This window comes from Leuresthes tenuis, unplaced genomic scaffold (assembly GCF_036924035.1).
Source record: "Leuresthes tenuis unplaced genomic scaffold, fLeuTen1.0.hap1 SCAF_23, whole genome shotgun sequence".
NCBI classification, from domain to species: domain Eukaryota; kingdom Metazoa; phylum Chordata; class Actinopteri; order Atheriniformes; family Atherinopsidae; genus Leuresthes; species Leuresthes tenuis.
Window position 1 is genome coordinate 20,908,978 of NW_027325377.1, and position 14,189 is coordinate 20,923,166.

At 41.2% G+C, this 14,189-nt stretch overlaps 1 protein-coding gene across 1 annotated transcript in view; it reads left to right on the forward strand.

The window, feature by feature from the left end:
- Nucleotides 1-5,206: 5,206 nt before the first annotated feature.
- The window catches only part of wnt5b (wingless-type MMTV integration site family, member 5b), an 85,281-nt gene continuing 76,298 nt past the window's right edge, over nucleotides 5,207-14,189 (forward strand). Inside the window, exon 1 of the mRNA XM_072377614.1 lies at nucleotides 5,207-5,689. The gene's annotated coding sequence lies outside the window, so the exon portion shown is untranslated. The remainder of the gene's footprint in view (nucleotides 5,690-14,189) is intronic.

The following is a 14,189-nucleotide window of genomic DNA, read 5'->3' on the forward strand; positions in this document are numbered from 1 at the left end:
TCTTTCTTTTCTGGTTTTTGAACGATAGCAGATTTGTTCTGGGAGCAGGACACTGTTGCAGCAACACAAGGCTTTGTGTCCACTGGGAACTCTCCCTTAGAATCAGTTTTTCTGTTCTCGCTCTTGTTGCTTTCAGTGGAAATGACACTGCGTGTTTCCCACAGCACTGACAGCCTTTGCATGATTTGAACGCCGAGCACTTCAGGCTCAGATTGTTTCAACGTAAACCAAAACTTTCTCCCTCTCTCTTTTTGTTTTTCTCTCCTTTGTAGCCTTTCTGTGTGAGTGCTGAGGCTGTGACTGGTGTTGCCCAGAGGCACTGCTTAACACTGATCCCCGTAAACGTCACCTGGTGGACACAAAGCCTAAAGACTCGAGTTTACACTTCATTCTTAAATCTGATTGGATGCTTAGACCCGTTCATACGGCTGTAAAAGCATCGACTTTTGGCCCTTGAGCAGTTTTTTTAACAGATCAAAGCCACGTGGGTTTAAATGAGGAGTCTGATTTTGTGTGCAGAGCCCTCAAATGGAAGATTTAATGATCCCACAGAGTTTATGGAAGGTTTAAAAAATGGTGGGTGTTTTATTTTAAGGAGAAGCTCCGTCAGATTTCAGCCTGTGTGTAAATTCAGCTTTCTGTCGTTTGTCTTATACTGATGTCACTGGGAACGGTGGTGACTGGCACTCACTTTGAACTTGTGAATAAAAAAATCGGAATGAGAGAATGGAATAAAGTATGGATTTATCTTTATTTAGTTTAGTCTTTTATTTTGCTTCATGTCTACACCAACAGTTCAATGATGCAGTGTCTCTTTTTGGATGTGATTCATCACCAGTTTTCATCCAAAGTATGACTTTTGCTAAAGGATGAAAGTTTGCCATATTTTGCGAAGAGAGAGAGAGAGAAAAAAAAAGAAAACATAATTTTAAGTAAAATAAATATTCTCTCTCATCACTTTAATAATCTGCTGAACCCAAGTGTTTTATAAAATGCTTGATAGCCCACGGTTGATATTTTCTAAAAAGCAACTAACAGTAAAAGACAAAAATTTAACATTTTTCTCACATTTTTCTGACCTCTCTTTTCCCTTTGCCTCCTTCTAACTCTGTATCTTCTTTCCCGTGCAGACTAAACGGTGCCTGTTATCTTGTCGCAAGAGGTTTATTTTCCTATCCGCCCACAATAATGACATTACTCCATACTCCACTCCTCTCTATCTAGACCTCTATCCTTCAGAAAGACCTCATCCTGATGCAGTTTTGTCCCTAGCAGCATGGAAACTGTGGGAGTTTGTGTATTTTTGCATGTTATAAGGGTGACTGTATCAGATTTTTACACGTGCAGAAGATTAATGATACAGAATAGACTTGGACGAACACACTCTCTTATTGTATCCATTCAGCAGAAGCTTAGAGTAAAGTGTTTTTAGACTCATTCAGCCAGAAAATCTGCCTCGACAAACCCACCCAGCTTGACTGACTTTGACCCTCACCTGACACTTGACCTCCCCTGTTAAGAATTTCCACGCAGGGATCATCAGGTTAATGTGGTCATTCTATTTTTCACACAACACTCTGAGAACCAGCTCCTGACACTCTGTAACATGTGTGCCGGTGTTTACCTTCCCATATGGCAACGCTTTGTGCTGTGCATGTTTATGTAGAGGATCGCTTCTGTTTTCTACATCTACTGTCCTAATAAAAGCCAGTGGAGGGAAGCAGAAGAGATGGACAGAACAAGAAAGAGGAGCAGGAGGAAGAGATACGCCCGCATGAGTCCCTGATTTATGCGATGGAGAGGTAGATAAAAAAAAGAGTGGAGACACAGCCCACTGAGTACCGAATATCATTTCATCATCTCATCTCTGCTGAAGTAGAGCAGAATCTGTTTTAACTTTGTATGGCAGTGTGCATAAAATTATATGTTTAGACATCAAAATTATGCACCATTTATTTACATTAAAAAAAAAAGGTCGGAGGTGCTCAAGTCTTCTTATCTTTCACTTTTAAGCTCTTGGTTTTTAGATCATTTGAAAATGGCCTTTACGTGACATTTCTCCTGCTTTACCAGCAGCTTGAGTGAAGATTTACAGCAACTTTCACCTGCAAGTTTGCATGAAATTTCACCTGCAACTTTGCATGAAATTTAGACCAAACTTGTGTTCCGGTCCTGCACCACGTACTAATGGAATATTCCATGTGAACTCAGCCGAGAGTTCCCAAGAGGAGGGTGAAAGGTGAATCTTTATGATAGAAAAATTCCAAATACGAAAGTCTTAAATGATCACCTTTCAGCCACAATGTTGGAGTCAAATGAATAAGTGATCAGCTGGGTAAGTTTCTGTGTTATATCGCCAGAGTCTCTGAAATGTCTCCTATTTTTATCTGTTTTTCAGTGTTCCAAACATTAAAAGTGTCACTTTTTAGATGAAAGTTGTGTATTTGAGTATTTCTGCGTATTTCAGTATGTTGTAAAGAAAATCCCAGTTGTTGCAAGGCAACACAGGGTACACCCTGGAGAGGTTACCTGTCCATCACAGGTTGGATTGCATTTTAATGTTTGAAGAAAACAGAAATAAAAAAGCCTTTCAACAGCGTGTCGATTTTCTTTTTTGCTGGTTTTTGTGCCTGTTTTGACTCAAACCCCCATGAAATAAGTCAGACTGATCAGGCCATTGCAGCCAAATACATATCTTGTAAGTAAAATGACAGGAATGAAGCACCTCTGTTAAGCCTGTTTAGCCTTAAACTTGCTCAGTATTTTCATCTCTATATTTTTACCTTTTTTATGACACAGATTAACCATTTGACTTCCACCGGAGAAAAATAACAAAATCAAAGATATTGAGATGGGAAATTGGTCAACATGGCACCAAAGAGTGGTAATGTTATTCAGGTTTTGATCATGCATTCAGACTGAAGAGCTATGTTTGTCCCTCAGCACACATGCCCTAAAAAGCACAAATTACACAGGAAAAGGTCTTCAAATCCAGAAATGCAACATTTATCCTAACGCAACAAATATAAACCTGGAGGTATTCTCTGTTGTCCCGTGCTGCAATCCAGGAAGGAATCTGTCACTGCCTTCAAGAAAGTCAAATAAATTTGAAAAGGAGGAGGAAAAGGCCTCAGTTAAAGAAAAAACAATTTTGTCAGTTAATATAATCCAATTTTTGGAGAACTGGCCAGACAAAATCAAAAAACACTCCTCTGAGAATGTATAATCTAAAAGATTAAAGAAGTGACTGAAATTTTAAAACAACGATACTGATAGTTGGATGTCTAATATGTTGTGTTTGCTTTACTCTGCTGGGCACCCAAGGGAAGGAGACTCACAACCCCGCTGTTACAGCATGTTGGAAACTTTGAAGCAGCTGAAAAATGGCCCTTAATTGTCTTCATGCAGTAACAATGAAACACTGTAATGGTGTTGTGATTTAGATTTGCTATATATCGATCCTTCACATCACAAAAGTCCCTGAGACAACCCGCATTCAAGGCCTGTCTTTCCATATGTAATCAGATGTTTATGAAGGAGGAATAAACCCTTGAGTGACTGTTGAGGAAGTAGGGAGGGCTTATGTTGGCTTTAAGATTGTGTGGTTTCAATCATCACACATGACTGAAAAGAAAAAGAAAGAGAGGGTGATGGAGAGAAAGAAAAACAGAGAGAGGAGCAGAGAGGGACGACTGAGACCAAAGCAAACATCAGTTTGACTTAAAGTACACATTCAGACCTTATTCACTGGTTTCATGCTAAATAAATAATGAATGCAATTGTGGTTTGAAGGCATACCTTTGTTTCTTGTCTATTCTGCTTACAGATTTGGACTGAAATGCCTCCAATAAAGTAAATGAACGAACTGTTGGTGGGATGAATGAAATGATTGAGGAAGGCTGGAGCAGATGGAGAGAAGTGGTAAGATGGGAGAAGACAGTGAGCAGTCGGAAACACTTTTGAGAGGAAATAAAAACAATGTCAGTATAGCCGAGTTGCTAGAATAAGCTGTTAGCCGCTGACAGTCCACACATCCTCCAACATTGGCTTTTTTTCCTCCCCTCTTACTTTAATATGAACCGACAGAGGCAGATGGATTCAGACTCTCTAAGGTTGGCAGGAATTCCAGATGCTCTTTTGAAAGTCCACCTTTAAACCCTTGGTTGTGAGGATGGTCATGAGCAGGTCTGCTACCCTCTTTGGACATGGCCGAATTATGAAACAGTGGCCCCGGAGCACCCCCCTCTCTAAAAGTCCAAGGGACTCAGCTCATACAGCTTGAGAGATACACAAAACAACAAACCTCTCTAGTACATTTTGCGTCTCCAACTGTGTAACTCACTGATGTTTTCCACAATTTTGAACCAATTTGTAGTATCTATATCTCTCATAATTGTTTTTGTGTCTTGATTTTTGTCTCATTTCGACCATTAACATCTATTTGTCAGTGTCCCTTGAATGTATACAGACTGACTTGTTTGGCAAGATTCTCCACTACTGTGCATAAGCCTATATGCAGAACCCAACAAGAAAGGGTTAACTTACTAACATTCGCTTGAACTGGATAAACTTCTCAGTAGCACAGGTGGGTATTATTGAGCTAATTGTCAATTAGTAGACCGTATCTGGAATGTCAGATATTCTGTTAGAGTTTAAATCCACCTATTTGAATCATTTGCAGAGATGGAGGCCTGCAGTCAACAAAGACATTAATCTGCTTTGACTTTTGTTTGATATGACTGATGAAGATGTATGTCGAGCTGTTCAATACGTCAGACTCAAAGGCTCCCTCCACGGTTAAGAAATCTCCTGTTCTCCAAATGGAGGCGTGAGTTCAAATCCCGTTCCTGACAACTTTTTTAAACCCCCAGCGGTTCATCTTCGTTGTCTGGTTCTGCCAAACGCACACCTTTTCCTACGCTTCTTTCTGCTCAAACGACCTTGCCCCTGTCCCTTAGGAATGATGGGCAGGCAGGGCCAGATCAGAGCGGAGGACAGCCGAGGAGAACAAGCCGAGCTCTTTTGTTTCACCCCACTCCCTCTTTTTGTGCGTGTGTGCCTCAAAGTTCTCGCTCAGATTGGGAACGCGTAAAAACTTTGGAGAGCTTTGAACAACACCCTCCCCCTTCAGCTCCTTCTCTTCCCTTTATGTGCGGGCGTAAATAGTTGGAAGCGCTTGGATGCCCTTGTGATGCCCGTGAAGAAATCTCACTTTATTTCTGACACCTGTTGCTGAGAGCTCGGCCCATACAGCCGTACACAACAGAGGGCGTGCGCCGCTCTTTTCGGACTCTATTCCTTCATTACAAGTTGGGGACTTTGGGGCTGTGACAGGTCCACGGATCGCTGGGGGCTGCGTGATACCTCCGTGCGTACCCTTAAGTCCGTTTTTGTCACCGAGTCAAGAACTTGCCGTGCGGCATCGAGAAGCGAAGGGACGGAAGGAAGGAAGAGCATTCCCCGTTTCTATAAAGTGACACTTGAAGGAATCTGTACGTGTCTCGTAAAGTGAGCGCTCTGGTGTAGGATCAGTCTAAAGGGGGTTCTCCCTCCATTAAAAACACACCGTTCAGTCTGCAGTTTTCCAGACGGACGGAGAGTAACACTTTTACTGAGCGACTCTGATGGTGGAAAGAGAAAGTTTTCATGGAGAGCCGAGCAACGATTTGACTCAAGCACAGCAGACCAGGTAGGAACTACATTAATCTGATAAGTCATCTTCAAAGAAAACTTTTTGAAGTGATATAACAGAGTACAAGAAGGTAATTACAGTTTAAGAGCACAGTGAGTTTGTGAGCACACCTACAAAAGGAACTTAAATGTCTCAGATGTCTGTAATGCTGATAGAAGAAGTCTTATTAACCATCTAACCAAAATGTACAATATTTTTTTATTATTATTATTATTCAACTTTACGGCGGTTTGTTTTGTGAGTTTGAATTTATTTGCTCAGTCTTTGGGCTGAAAGTCGTATCTTCAAAAAATTAACTCTGCAATAGTTATTGGACGCAAATGATGTGCTTGAACTTGAACACTAACTGTTGTGTGTTACTTTGGGCCCTTCTGAGCGGCACGCACACACGCGCGCACGTCTGAAGTTGAAGTAAACTTCAAGTTAAAAACGTTTTGGACTTCGTTCTATTTGAACGTAAATAAGTTCTGTCCCCGTATTGTTTCCATTGTCACAGTCTGCTTACAGAAAGGGTTCACTCCATGACTTTGGATTCCACATGTCAGCAGCGAAATGCAGTCTATCTGTCTCTGTGTGTGCGTGTGTGTGTCTGCCAACCTCATCGGCCTAAATGAAGGCAGCTCTCTCGTTTTGCGGTGGAGACCAGGACTATTTTTGGTCGAAATGTTGCACAAATGTTTCTCTCAGTCTAGAGAAATTGCTCTGCCTTCATATGGGCAACAGGCTTTTTGAAATCCAACTCTGACTGAAGCTGCGATGAAATTCTGGACGAAGTTCACTGTTTTGACAGCGATCATAAAAGCAGAAGTGCAATATGTGAATGCACTGTGACTGCTGTTGGTCCACAAAGGCACTGAGCAGCAAAACGACATTTGTCATGAAACTACAGTGAAGTGTTTTGATGTCTCTAATTAAACACACATATAAAGGAATGCAAGTTACAGTCACTTCAAACATTCTCAAGGAAGCACACAAACTAATCTTTAGTGTTTGTAGTGTGACTTTTTGCTTAGTAAAACCCTGAAAATCGATTGTAATCTCTTAACACTTATAGCTTTAATGAGATCCCTGTACTGATCATGGACAGATGACCAAAGTGGCCTATTTGGGACATCCTGGGAGCCGAAAAACTTAGTGATGGCCTGATCTTATAAAGGTATATAATGAAAAAACAGAACGAGCACACAGGACAACCAAAATTAAGCGCTGAAGGGACGTTGGTTAAAAGATGTGAATTTACTACAGAGAGAGAAAGACGCAAAAGCGTATGAGAAAATAAACTGATGCAAAATTGCCAACCCTAAGATTCGTGCAGATGTAAAAATATGTAAACTCATTAAGATCAACAGAACTGACACTTAATGATCAAAATGCATCAGAATAGGTGTAAAATGACCAAACTGAGGAAGAAAATTATCAGGACAGATAACCATGAAGGGGTCAAAAGTGAACACGAAGGAGTGCGTCCTCAAGAGAGACGGCTGGGCACAAAAAGCTCAAATCTCACCTGTGAGGTTTGTGGTTATTTTCTATCTCCTTCATTTTGTGAACACTAGTGTAGTCTTTTTCACATCTGTGCCCTTGGTTTGATTTTAAATCTGTTTTCTTGGTGATGAGACGTTCACTGACCTGTGTGCTCAGGTTTTATGGTGACCTTTGACCCCAGTGCTACTCACTAAGAGCCACGTGATTTCAGGAACTTTGTAACCTTGAGGAATTGAGTCAGATATAAGCTGTTGTTAAAGTTTGGGGGCACTCGGATTGCTTCACTGTTACACGTTTTTAGCCTAAATCTGCTCAACAATGGTAGTTTATTTCCACATTATCGGAGAGAATGGCATGCTCGGCAAAAACAAAAAAATTACCCAGTTTAGCTGGAAGCACAGTAGAAACGGCTCAGATGTTTGTTCAGATCACCAACAACACTTATGAAATAAGTGTTCACTCTAAATGACTGGAACAGTTTCTATTTTTAGAGGCTATGTATAAAAAAAGCTGAGTTTTTCCATCTGTCCCCACATGTAAAAGCAGATCATCAGATTCATTTTCAATGCTCAGTGGCAGCAGAGGAACTGCGAGGAAGTTGAGGTCGTCTCTGGCAGTGACGTCTCCGGTTCACTTTGTGTTTTTCATGCTTTTAAAGTCTGATACTCTCATAAATTGTGGACTGAACTGACAGCAGGGCTGATAAACCCTGGAAGAGGAGAGGAAGTGTGTGTTTGTGTATGTGTGTGTGTGTGTGTCTCAGGGTAGATAGTAACATTAGATGTGTAGATAGGGGTGGTGAAATGTGTATCTGTCAACAAGTTACCCATTAGAGAGAGATAATCTCTCCTCCACCTCCCTCCAAGCCAACTTCTGTTCCTTCTCTCACTTTTTCCCCCCTTTGCACCATTTTAGATTTACTCTTTCTTTACCAGATTTTCACAAAACTCCAGCTCAGTAAGAGTAAGTTCAGCAGAGGCCATGAAATATGTGTCTATGTCTGGCTGTCTGACTATTAACTGGTGAGATCTTTTACTTAACTGAAGCACTGCTTGAGCGCCTCGTCCCTCGGGACTCGGTAATTAGGGAATGTGAGTAAGTCAGGCTGTTTGTGTGTCTACTCCAGACATTTGAGAAGATGGGTTGTCTGAAAGCCCAAGTGGGTCCTCAAGGGCACTCAAGAGCCTGTAGTAAAGTGCATTTAGAGATTTGAAGTTGTTGAGGTTTTTTTGTTTTGTTTTGTTTTTTTACATGAGGAATTTATATGAAAGCAGGTTCAAGGGCAAACCGTATAGATCTCCTCAAGACTGAAAGTGTGATGTGAGTGTGTGTATTTTAGCTCACTCGGGACACTAATGACTAGGTTGGATGCACAGACGGTGGTCCGTTTGAAGAGGATGGCCTCTTCAGCTCTCCAGCTGAAGAGCCAGTATTTAAAACGCTGATCTCTGATTGGCTGAGCTGAATCCTGGGAATTCCTCCCAGTGCAGTGTGTGACAGCAGCCAGCTTATCCACCGAGGATGATGATGATGGTGCTGACTTTGCAGAGAAGAACCGTGTGAACTTTGTGGTTTTGGTGTTGCTCTGCTTTGATTTAACAGCTTTGGCATTTTACTCATTGTCTGATTTTCATTTCTCAGATTTAAAGGCATTATAAATGCAGCTGGAAAAAAAACCAGTACATTTCTTATCAGAATCTCTAAATGTACTGCTTCCACACTGCTGTAGCAAAGCTTCAATGGGGGCTTGTGCTGCTTATTTGGAGTATACTCTTGTCTGGCGCAGTGTGAGCTCCCTTGGAATAGCTGGTGCATAATTTACTTGAACCATCTTTTCTTGTTAGCTTTCTGAAATAGAAGCCTGATGCAAAACAAACCCTAATACCAAAGCAGTTCTAAATAAATAATCTTATACTTGACAAACAGCATAATTAGTGTGGTTTAGATGTAAGTTGTCAAAATAGCGCAGTAGGAAGCGAGTGCTATTTATACCTTTACAATGCTGATCATGTCGTGTAAAATACTCTGGAAGATCATCAGTAGTGGATGCATGAAGAAGCTTTTTAGCTCCAGATATTTATAGACAAATGACAAATTTCACACACGGTCCAACCTTCAGTCTGTAAACCTTCCAGTCATCCTACTCAAGCATCCAACATGGGGCTCAAATCCACAACCCTGATATTAAGAGTCTTGTACTCTGCAAGCTGAGCTAGTCGAGCTTGTTCCCTGGTTGGTAAAACAGCAGCAGTATCAGGATGTTGACACAGGCAGCAGAAGGGCACAATGTTGTGTCCATGTGTGATCCAGAGCAGTGACGTCGAAGTTGTGGTCGAATTCTCCTCGGGAACCCCAGACATCCAAATTAAGGATCTTGGCACTAGATTTAAAATAAAAAAAGCAGAGTCCATTGGAGGCAACTTGCATACTTATTGATCAATTGTTTAAAAAAAAAATGTAATAATGATTTTTTTTTTTTCATTGCTCCTCAGCTGCTTGAACTCATTATTTAATAGAAGTTGATTCAGATGCAGCAGTTTGTAGTTAAACTGCTTTAAATGTGTGTGCTTGAAAATGCTCTGTGGCAATGCGGTCATCATTATGGTCAAGTGCTGTGTGTATGTCTGGCTGGTATCTGCGTGTTTAAAACGTGACCATGTGTCACTTGATTGCTTGACAGCGTGTTTGTACTTGTGTGTCAGCCCGCATGTCAATGGGTACACACACACACATTTGTCCAATGATGGCAGCGGTTAACTGTTGTGTGCTAGCAGTGTCCTACGTTAATAGTAAAAGCGGTTTATTGGACACTTTATGGCGCCTGAAACCATTTTATAAATCCTGTGGCTGGTACAAGGGGGACGGTCACAGACCAAACAGCCACAAGACACACAGCATGAGACCAGAGGAGCTGCAAGAACTGAGCGCTGTTGTGTCCCAAATGAAAGGAAGAGGAAAAATACCTCCTCTGACTGCTGATTCATTTACATGAAGTGCCACATGGGGATGCATCTGCATGGCTGAGAAACTTTGTGGAATTCTAACAGTTTGACAGCACATACTCGGCCAGTTACAGTAAATCTACCTTATAAACAGCACATGACAGAGGCAGCTTTTCTCTCCTCCAACAGGTTCCTACTTCCCCTCTCCTCAACCCTTTCCTTCGCTCTCACTTGTCCTCCCCATTGCCCCGATCCACCGCTGATAAAACTATCAACAGCACACCTGCACTGGGCTTGGAAGCCAGTCTCAAACACAAACACACACACACACACGTGAATAGAGTACAGACTATCGATGAACACAAACCCAAACAGATGGGAACAAGAACCTTATTTAGCACATGCTTGCTACAGTAAGTCCATTTTCAACAGCTTTTAGCTCTGTCTATCTGTTTTCACCACTCATTTTTACCTTTTTTTTTTTTTTTTTTTTTTTTTTTTTACATTATGAGGGTACATAAATAAATATCAGTGTGACACCATATTGTTATTGTTAGGTTGTCCTAAAGTATAATTGTGAATGTTTTTGGATAAAGCAGAATGAAGCCACCCCATAGTTTGTCTAAATCAAAGGCTTGTCAGAGTAAATTGTGCAACTATCTACATTTGTTGGTGTGGTAACTGTCTATGAATTAGCTTTCTCAGCTTTGCTTGTACAGAAAGCTTGTGCACAGCCTTCAGTCCACATATGATGTTGTTGTGTGTCATGAAAAAGCGACTTTGAATTGAGTGGCCAGGGTGCCTGGGATGAGAGAGATAAGAAGTTAATCACATTTCAAACCGCCTCCAAGTGTACTTTGGATTCAGTTTGTTAAAAAAGGGGATTTCAGTCATTTTTCTTTTGTCCACAATTTTTGACAATCAATTTGGTTAAATTCTATCATAAGGAAACTTGAGGAAGTCTGTACTGGATTCATGGTAAATATTTGTTGTGAATGACTGACTTCAGTTAACACTCAGTTAAAGCAAAATATTCCACTCTGATTACAGTAAGAGATGGTCACAGTTGTTGCTGCTGTTTCATTTGCTCCATGACCTACAAAGATAACATGAAACGGCTCTAAAAATGTTTTTTCAACAAAACAGAACAATCTCCATCTGTTTCAAAAACCCAAATCTGAATTTTTTAACTCTGTCTTGCTTGCATGCAGTATTTGCGGTTCTACAAAATTTGATTTCCCATTATAGAATTCTTTCAGAATTAAGTTAAGAATAGCCGTGACTCAAAAGAGAAAAACAAACACTTTGGTAAAAGACCTAACAGTAATGCAGAGGACTTTGAAACAAAGCAACTCATTATTTGGTGGAATATGTGGGTTTGTTAATACTAAGTTTGTTGGCACTGTGTTGAAGCAAGAGATCAGAAGAGTTCCTGGTTTACATGTTGCAAATGTAGTTGTCTCCTTTCATTTTTATTCAGGTTTGGAGATATAAGGTCCCATTTGTTGCTGCTGCTTCTCTTTGTGAGAAAACACAATTTTGTATAATACATGCATGTTTTTAATAAGTCAAATATGATTTTTTTAATGTCGTGTATTAGCTGCTGTGATAAAACATGGGCAGATCTAAAAGCTCAGTCTTTTTTGCTTTTGGTCTCTAAATGCAAAGGAAAGGTGCTTCAGTGCTCTCTTTATTATCATCTGTAGCATAGAAAACAAAGTACAGATGTTGTTGTGTACCATTTCTGCTACTTGTTTTTGGAGTTCCATGTATGCAGTACCTGCCTCATCTTAACACCCTGCTACTCTGCCTCCATTGAAGGGCTCTTTGCACAGCCTGCACCTGTGACCCTGCGGGTGTGGTAGACCTCTCTTGCTCTGGTGCTCAGGGCCTGTTCTTGAGCTGCTATGCTTGGTGCCTCCATACTGTCTTTCAGAGTAGCCTTGCTGATAGAACTTCTCACTATCAGCCACCTCTTCAGCCTGGTTGATGCCGTACAGGGGCTTATCCTTCCATGATGGTTTCTCCTCATCTTCTTCTTCACTAGGTTTCAGCTGCCTCAGGCACTCACTTAGCTGTTCCTCATCAGGGGCACTCCTCCTGATGTATTCCTGGGTTTTTGTTTTTTCATCCTGGATGGTGACTGATGCTCACTAGCCCCCGGGCTCCCTCCTTCTGCTAAGTGCATAGCCTCAGAGTGCTGGACTTGCAATGTGAGGCCCTTCCTTGTCTTGATATCAGTGACTTCTAACCCCCCCCCCCCGGCCCGGTTATTATACCAGAAGGGTATCTGATGACTGGCAGGGCATATGTGTTGATGGCCTAGACTTTGTTCTTTCCATTCAGCTGACTTTTCAGGTCCTCTTTGTACGGGGACTTGGTTGTGATCGACTTCCTTGTGGCTTCTTTATGATTGCCATTTGCCAGTAGGATCCCAAGGCATTTGTAGCTGTCCTAAACAACTTTGGCTTCTTGTTGTTCAGTCGTGATAATCTTGTGTCTCTTTGATACCATTCAGCTACTTTCATCTAGTTTACGTGTCATTCTGATGTGCTTGCAGTTAGTGAACTCATGCCTCTCTCAGTTCTGTTACACAGCTTGATGTCATCCATGTAGAGGATGTGGCTGATGATTGCTCCCCTTTGGGACCAGCCACATCCTCTACATAGCCACTCTTTGTGATGATCTGGCTGAGGCTCATGCAGAATAGTGACGGGGAAAGGCTGTAGATTTTCTGACTGTTCAGTTTCATATGCTACTTACTGACTTAACCAGGCTGCTTGAGCTGGCTTATATATCATGTGATCATCTATAACACCTTCTCCTTCCATCCAGGTTCCATCCTCTTCTCTAGCTTCAATCTGTGGCAACGTCCAGTTCGACATTTGCACCACACCCTGCAAAAAAAAAAACAACATGAAAGGGCTACATAGGAACCTTTTCCCCAACACAGAACCTATTTTTTTTTCTGGTCGGTGAACTATTTTACATATTTAAACCCAAACACATTAAAAGTTCAAAAATACTTACCCTCTTCTCAAATGCACCCATGAGCTCAGCAGTAACAGTTGTATATTTCCAGAGTGGAATCATCTCCTTCAACCACAGCTACTTGTACAGAGACGGTAGTAATGCTCTGATATTGTGTGATCTATTTCACTGATCAAGTTGAGCTTTTGTCATTGCACAAGGACAAGCAGATTATTCATTGATTTGTGAGCTTGCACATATGACCATGAGATTTAGAGGCTCACGCTCTACTGACTGATTTATCCGGGCTGCTAACCTTACAGATGACATCATGTGCTTATTTCTATCTGCAGCACAATCACTACAATTTGTGTTATCGACATCCCTTCCATCACATCTGTCATTAACAAACAACCATACACACTTCAGGCACTACACATACATATGTGTTTGTACAATTGTTGATGAGGATATGATTACAACACTCAGAATCAAACACAACCATTAGACTGCTGCCATGCCTACAGAATAATCTGATGAATATCTGCTCTGTCTATAACCGGGTCGAAAACTTACCTATGAAGATGAATCAGGAATGTGACATCTCCTGTGTTATGTGGCAGTAATCTGCAACTTGCCAAGTGATCTTAGTTGACCTTACAGACTTTGGGCATTGTCGTTTACCCACCCGCTTTGTTGACCCATCACAAATCACCTCACCCTGTCACTGTCAGCCAGTCAAAACACAGCGATGAAGGGATCTGTTCAAATCAGAAGGGTGTGCCTTTGCAGACAAACGCACAGAAATCTATGTGACTCATATTTGCTCAATGTGAACAATGCAGAGACAAACAATTTGGTAAAAAACATATTATGGTGAGCTCTGCTGACAGAGAGAAGAGAAAAAAGTCAAAATCATGATGAAGAGAAAGGGAGAGTGAGGATAATACCAGACATAGGGTCAGTCAGATGAGAGGAAACGCTGCCTCTTACTGGTCAGTGTCTGCTACTACAACAGATCAAAGCAAGATGGACAAAGAAAGAACGAGTGAATTAAGTGTGACTCTTATATCACTTTATTCTCTTTAACCTCTCATGGT